Source organism: Sinocyclocheilus grahami, unplaced genomic scaffold (genome assembly GCF_001515645.1).
Source record: "Sinocyclocheilus grahami isolate Dianchi unplaced genomic scaffold, SAMN03320097.WGS_v1.1 scaffold40.1, whole genome shotgun sequence".
Lineage (NCBI taxonomy): Eukaryota > Metazoa > Chordata > Actinopteri > Cypriniformes > Cyprinidae > Sinocyclocheilus > Sinocyclocheilus grahami.
In genome coordinates, this window is record NW_015505219.1 from 1,260,421 (window position 1) to 1,268,054 (window position 7,634).

General features: G+C 36.2%; 1 pseudogene; it reads right to left on the bottom strand.

Moving 5' to 3' along the window:
* Nucleotides 1–809: 809 nt before the first annotated feature.
* LOC107582122 (otoancorin-like) lies at nucleotides 810–7,301 on the bottom strand (annotated as a pseudogene).
* Nucleotides 7,302–7,634: the final 333 nt, after the last annotated feature.

Consider the following 7,634-nt stretch of genomic DNA (forward strand, 5'->3'; position numbering starts at 1 on the left):
ATTGAATGTGTTGAATAAAATTATTAATTTCTTAGTGACTTTTGAACTGTAGTGTATATTGCATCTTGATACTTGCAAGGTATTTGGGTGTTTGGGAGACCAAATATTTTTCCATTTTAGCTTAAACTCTTTAATGATAAATGAGGTGTAGAAGCCATTTTGAATAATTTTCATAACTTACCTAATTTGTCTACTGTTGTCACATAAAGGGTGAGATAAATTACACGATGAAAGGTTGGCATGAACTTAAGGTCATCAGAAGCTAACCGGTGAGTCTGTTACACCACATGAGGGTGTGAAAGTCTGCTTTGACTATTCATACCTCACAATTACTCTCTTTACAGACAGACCTTTATTATCCCTTATATTTGGGTATAAATTATTTGAATTAGAGCACAACCTTTAACTAATACAAACATTTAACTGAAAATAAATAACTCATAACAAAACTATATCTTAGATACATTTTAAGTATACACTGTGTTTTATGTCTCTCATAGAATAATAATAGATCTGCATTTGAAAATATCTAAATAGCGGTATTATCCCATATAGTTTCTCTCTAAGATACATTTAATTATTTAAAGATGGGCTAGACCCAAATTTTATCAAACCACTATATCAGCTATTTTTGACTTTAGTCTAATCTCTGAGTTTAAATGTGCAATCAGTGACAGTATTAAATATAGTTTTGAAACAAAGCAATTATAACATTTCTTAAATCTACTAGTTTGCTGGTTGATCATACACCAGCAGCTGAATCTGCTATCTGACGCATGGCATCCTGTGGCCTTTGACCCTTCTGCTCCTTAGAGAATGTATCCAAACAACAGCATTGCAATGGCCTGCATGAGGAGGACACATCCTGCCATGCTCTCTACTGCTGCACCTGTAGTACATAGAGAAAAATATTTGTAAATTTGTTTTAGAATAATTTTTTACGATAATGCAACTAAAAGATCCCTTCAAATGTAATAGTTATTTAGTAGACATTTCCAAAAAATGTCAATTCCAGATCACATTGAGGTTATTAAAGGGTTAGTTCACCCCAAAATGAAAGTTCTGTCATTAATTACTCACCCTCATGTCGTTCCAAACCCGTAAGTCATATTCATCTTCAGAACACGAATAAAGATATTTTTGATGGAATGTGAGAGCCCTCAGACCCTGCATAGACAGCAACGCAACTGTAATGTTCCCAGGTCCAGAAACGTAGTAAGGATAACGGTAAAACAATTCATGTTTTATAAAAATTATAAAAATAATTATAGAGTAATTACATATTAATACAAATGTAATAATTATAATAATCATTTATTATTAGTTGTTTCATTTTTTAAAATGATTTAAACATTAAATTCATTTTACATATATGTACATTTAACAATTTAATCCTACTTTTCCATAATACTGGTCATTGCTGAGATTCTTACTTTGGCCGGCAGCTTTTCAACAGCAGTGTCATTAAGTAACAAAAGTGGCCCAAGCACCCTCATGTCTTCCTCTGACCAGTAAGCAAGGTCCCTTGTTTAAAGAAAAGACAAATGCATCATTAACAGCAATGCAAAATGTCTATTTCCAGCACAGGTTTTACTGTTGTGTGACTCAAGGCTGGAAGTAGAAGGCTGTTTAATATGAAGCATTTTTCAAATGTTTAAAATGCTCTTGTTTTGAAGCCACAGCGGGCACAGTCTCTTTAACAATGAAACAACTTGAAAAGCACTGATGTGGGGGATCTGAGGTTTGCAGAGGTTATGTGTAAGACTGTGGGCTGTGTGAACCCATTGTGGGTTATGTGTGATTTTGCACATGCTGTTACCCGTAGGTGGTCATAAGCAGCCTAAACAGATGTTCTCTGTACTGTTGCTGGATATACTGACAGGATACGAGAGCCTGCAGGGTGGAGTTCAGAGCCGCAGGGTTCAGAGAGGAAATCCAGGCTGTGTCTAACTCACACACCAGAGGGCCTAGAGTCAAAACCTCTGCTGCAGACAGATCAGACATGTTCCCCTTCTGCATAGATACAGGATACAGGATACAGGTCAGGACAGGACAGTGCCTGCAATAGTTCCCAACAGGAGAATCCTTTTCCATTTCCGCTGATGTCACATGGTCTGCATTGCCTACTAGTAATATTAAGCATCAGCCATTTTGTATTCTGCTGTGCTGCTTTTCTATTGTTTTCCATGTAAACATTCGCTAGATAGACATGATTGATTTTGCAGCATCTTGTGTGTGAGCAATGCATTTATAAATACCTGTGTCAAGTTTTAAAAAGTTACACTTCTAAAAACGTGTGCTTTTCTAAAAGCAAAAATGTGAGACTTAGGGCAGTGGATCCCATCCACAAAGGTCAAACACTTCCAACTAGTGCATGTTTACATAGAAAGCCAATGAGAAAACAGAGCAGTGAAATGCAAAAATCATGAAATGCAGGGTAGTAGAATGAAAAAACAAACAAAAAAAACAAGGTCTACAGGTGTGTTTTTTAAAAGTTGAAAAGGGTCTGTTCCCACAATGCACTGCAATGGTCGTAATATGAAGTTGCATTCTGCAATGTCTTTTTAAAAACATATTCCAACATATGATACATGCAAAATGTAAAAATATTCAATCTACTCCACTTTACTGCAACACTGCAATCCTGCAGATTTAAAGTTTGCATTCTTTTAATTCAGCTAAGAGGTCACGCTGTGACATATCGATTTGGAGAGCAGCAAATTTGCATAAGCTTGACTCCTGTCTCCTGCAGTTGCATTAGTATGAATGTAAGTCAACAGAACAAAATTGTATTGTCATGCCCATTAAGTCTGAATGCATTCTGGTATGTAATGCACACCATCCAATCAATTTATGATGGATAAGTCTCACTCTGCATTTTTTATTTATTTTTGTTAAATATTCTCTTTTACTCAGAATTGCCATTGCACATTCCACAGAACTGAAATGGGTTGCAAACAGCAACACGTGAGCTTTAGATGTGTGTGTGTTTTTTTGTGGACAGGACAAGCTTGTGCATGTGTGTGCACATATTACCATATCTTTTGGTAAGTGCGTAGCGTGCTGGAGAGCTGTTTGGCAGAGAGGACAGGCTGACTTGCTTCATCTTCTCCATGAAAGCAGGACACACAGAATCTGACAGGTTTTGAATCTTATCTACTCTGAATGTGTCATGACAGTATGGATGATGTGAGATGGGACAAGTAAAGAAAAATAATATTAGCATATGATTTAAACTTAAATTAAATTAAATTTGAACGCATTTAAATCTTAGGTCCCACTTGATATTAAGTAGTATATTAAGTAAATGTACTTATTGTGTTCATATTGTAGTGCAAAACACTTTTGCTGCTATTGAGGTGGGATACGGGTAAGGTTAGGGACAGGTTTGGTGGTATGGGTAGGATTAAGGGTGGGTTAAGGTGTAAGGGATGGGTCAACAGTGTAATTATAAATGTAATTACAGAAATTAATTACAGATGTAATTAAATGCAGGTATTTTTTAAATATAAGTACAATGTAAAAACATGTATGTACACAATAAGTGCATCAAATGATTAATTAAAATGTAAGTACATAGTAGTTAAGGCCACTTAATATAAAGCGGGACCACATTTTAAATGTATGTTAATTATGCATATACAGCACTGTTTTGCTCTTAAGGTAGATGGATAAGCAGCATAGCTGGGATGGCATGAAGCTCAGAGTTGTTAATGTTACTGAAATATCCTGGTCTCTGTTCTTCCAGACTTGCAAAGACTTTTTGAGCTGTACAGAGAATCTAAGAATGGAAAAGGAGGGGGGGGGGGGGGGGGGGATTTGTAGATTTGATCACGGAAAAGTGATAGAGCTGATGAAAGAATGTGTGTGGAAAAAAAGAGTGAGTATGTGATGTTTACCTGAACCCTGGAGAGCCATGCGCAGGATTTGTTAAGTGTCTGTGCCATTTCCAAAGCATCAGTTCGATTGATTTTTTCAATTATTTCACAAGTGACACCCTGTACAGCCTGACCCAACTTCCTGTTGACAACACCATGAGCTTGATCAGGATACTGCATCTTAAGGCTGCAGTACATTACATAACTTGTGCACAGATTTTTGCCCCAATTTACATTCTGGACAACTCAACACTAGCTGTTGAAAGTCAAAGCCAGTCTGCAGAATCTAAGCAGTCAAATCGCATAGTGTATGATGAGTACAGACTCCAATTTTTAAGCTTCAGACTGTGATATAGTCAGAGGCGATCAAATATTTTTCATACTTTAATCTAATTTTAGAACATTTTAGTTGATTGTTTTAATTTGTCACGTATCTCCTACCACAAGTCTGTTGTGGTCGGAACGACTTGAAAGTCTAGTAGTGTGTGATCCTCAGTCGTTAGTGTATGATGCCCAATTTTTAACTATTTACAAAGTTGGCAAGTGTATGATGCCTAGTGCTTTAAAATCTGCTCCAATTTCAAAATTCATGCACTGTATTCAGTCTTTATGCAGACAACATTTATTTTTATTAAGATGCAATTCTGCTCACGTTTATTTTTTTAAATTTAGTACCAGTTTAATTCTCATTTAGTTATTATTTATTTTTGTATTTTTTCCTCTTATCTCTCTTATTAAAAAAAGATTATTCAAGGTCTACACAAAGTATAGCATAGCTGTATGTTGCAGTCATATAGAGTCTCACCGTAATTCGCTAAGATTGATCCTATTACCCAAAATTCAGAAGAAAAGCTGACTACAGAGAGAAATAAGGAAATTAGACAAAAATGGATGGAGGGGTAATGGATTTGGATTTTTATTTTACTATCTAGTGTGTATACTTGAGCACGAGTCCAGCCGCGTCCCTGCAGCTGATCCACAGAGCTGAGGTCTGCTTTCTCCAGCGTGGACAGAGACAGAGAAGAGAGGAGAGAAACCGGCAACCACTTCACCAGTTCAGACGCATTTACATCACGACGGAACTGAGGATTTATTAAAACCAAGAGAGAGAGAGAGAGCGAGAGAGAGAGAGAGAGAGAGAGAGAGAGAGAGCAGAATCAAGAAGGAGGCAGAAGGGATTTCACTGATAGTTTGGTCACTGACAGTTTTTTTGTTCTTCTTATTTGTGGAAGCTTTTCCGTCTCTTTCTGAATTAACTCATGATATTCTTAATCTTACCACTTACAGTAGTGCTGACATCTTCTCACTCATAGTTTTCAGGGCTTCATTTCCCAGCAGCCCTTCTGCCTTCCCATTCTTGAGGAGGGAACTGGCCACCCCTCTCACCATTATACCCAGAGACAACAACTTCTCACCACTTATATTCTACAAAAGAAAACATTCTTGTGAAAACAATAAAGAGGAAACAAAACTCAGCTCTATAAACTGAGCAGAGAATATAACCTTAGCAGCTTCCAACAGTTTCTTAGCCAGAGTCTTAGCTTGAGCTGGGCTCCAATTGGCCTGACTCAAGCTGGTGAGGGTGTTGTTCAGGTCCTTAGAGGTGAAGCGGGACAGCCTGGAAAGAAGAAGGACAGACACGGCGGATCCCAGAGACAGCAGAATCTCAGGAGAGGAAAAACTGTCATCTTTCTCCAGAATGTTCTGTACTAGCTGTCTTTTCACCTGAGGGAGGGTTGAGTGGAATTAAAATAACATTACAGTTAGGCTACGCAATTTTTTGGAGCAACAACGATTCAATAAAGTGTCAGTTCTGACCTTGTCTATTTCAGGGTTGTTACAGGTATTAATCTGAGACAGCAGTTTTCTGCTAAGATTCTGATTTAGTGACGGTGCGCCATCAATGAAACAAGCCAGAGAGCCCAGCCTGTGAAAACAGGAAGTAATTGATGAAACAGGAATGTATATGTTTTGAAGCTGTTCTCAGATGTAGAGTGAAAGGGCATCCGTGGATGCCTGTTTCTGAATCAGAGCAAAAAACCTGAAAACATACTGAGACTTCATATTTTGCAACTCTGTTTCAAACAGTTGCGACTTTACATTTCATAGTGTTACTTTAAGTCTCACTATTTTGATTTTATATCTCACAAATATGACTTTGTAACTTCAACTTTTTTCTACTAATTGCAAATTTACACTTCACAGTAGGACTTTGTTTCACAATTTTGACTTTGTTTCTCACAAATGTAACTTTGTCTGTGACTATTTTTTTGCAATTGGTAGTCTTATAAGTTAGTCTTATAAATGCGACTTAAACTTCACAATGTGACATTATATCTCAAAACTGTGACTTTACATCACACAATGTGACTTTCTTAATTGTAATGCCAGTTTAAATCTCATAATTGTGACTTAATTTCTTGTAATTGCAACTTTCTCATGGTGTAAATTTGTCTGAATGTATAATTTTTAATCATACATTTACTTGTTTATTTTTTATTACAAAGTGGCAACAGGCTTCCAGAGGAATAAGTGTATTACTGCTGTTAACCTGAATATCATTTACCAAGAACATGCACTAAATACACAAAATTGAACAAAAAAAAACATAAAATTGTCGCTGCTGGAACACTCTTGTTTCAAGCATTGAAAAAGTGTTCGGCCAAGGGCGGGCTGCATTCCACTAACATTTTGAAATGATGGAGTGAAATCTGGAGAACCTTTTTCTTTGAAAAGAAAACTTTTTTAATTTTTTCCTGAAAAACTCACATAGCTGAGAAAAAGAAAGATTACTATAGTCATTGGATTTAGGTGGTTTTGGATTTAGTTATTATGTATGGTATGCTCTGAGACACAAAACACATACAGTATGAATTATGTCATTGGTTTGAATATCATGTCACAATTACTGACCTCTTCTTTAGGGATGGTCTTTGCTTCCTCTAAAGACAGCCGAGATAGGAAAGGCCCCATCATTGTCAACACGTTAGCCTTCAGCCAGAGCATTCTGGGAGGACATATAAGGACTGCTGTTTCAGACAAACAGACGAACTTTGAATGTTTGACAAAGCACTAAAAGACTACTATACTAAAATGTTTTTAAAAAAGTGTACAAACAAACAAAACAAAAAAAAAAACCATACAAAATAATTATAATAACGTATGTATATATACTATTAATATAATAAATAATTGTCCTCTCTTTGTATTTCTGTACTATTTATCTTCTGGACCACCACATTTGCATTTGTTATCTTTTCTTTCCAAATGTTTTCTCTCTACCCTCTTCAACACTTCGCCATTCCATTTCAGTTCTCTAATTTATCATTTCACTGTTTTTCAGGTCTTCCAACCACTTCCTTCCGATTTACCATTAATCGTTGAATGCGGAGTCCTTTCAGCTCCTGGTACAATCACGTTCATCATTGCCTTGACTGATGGGCCATTTTCTAGATTAGTCAAGAGTATTTGTTAATAGATTATTTGTATCTTATATAAACCATACATTTAAAATGAACAAAAACACATGTTTTAAATGCCCAGTTGAAAAAAATCCAAAATATTTCTGCTTTACTTGTTTATGTTATATGTTATGTCATGTTATGTCATGTTATATGTTGTGTTATGTTCAGGTCAGTTTTGATTATAAAAGCTTACAGATCACTCAAAACTTACGGATGATAGGTTTTTCTAGTGATCCAGAAGGCAGGATGCTGAAGGCAGGTGCTTTCAGAATGCATTTAAATTCATTTTGTG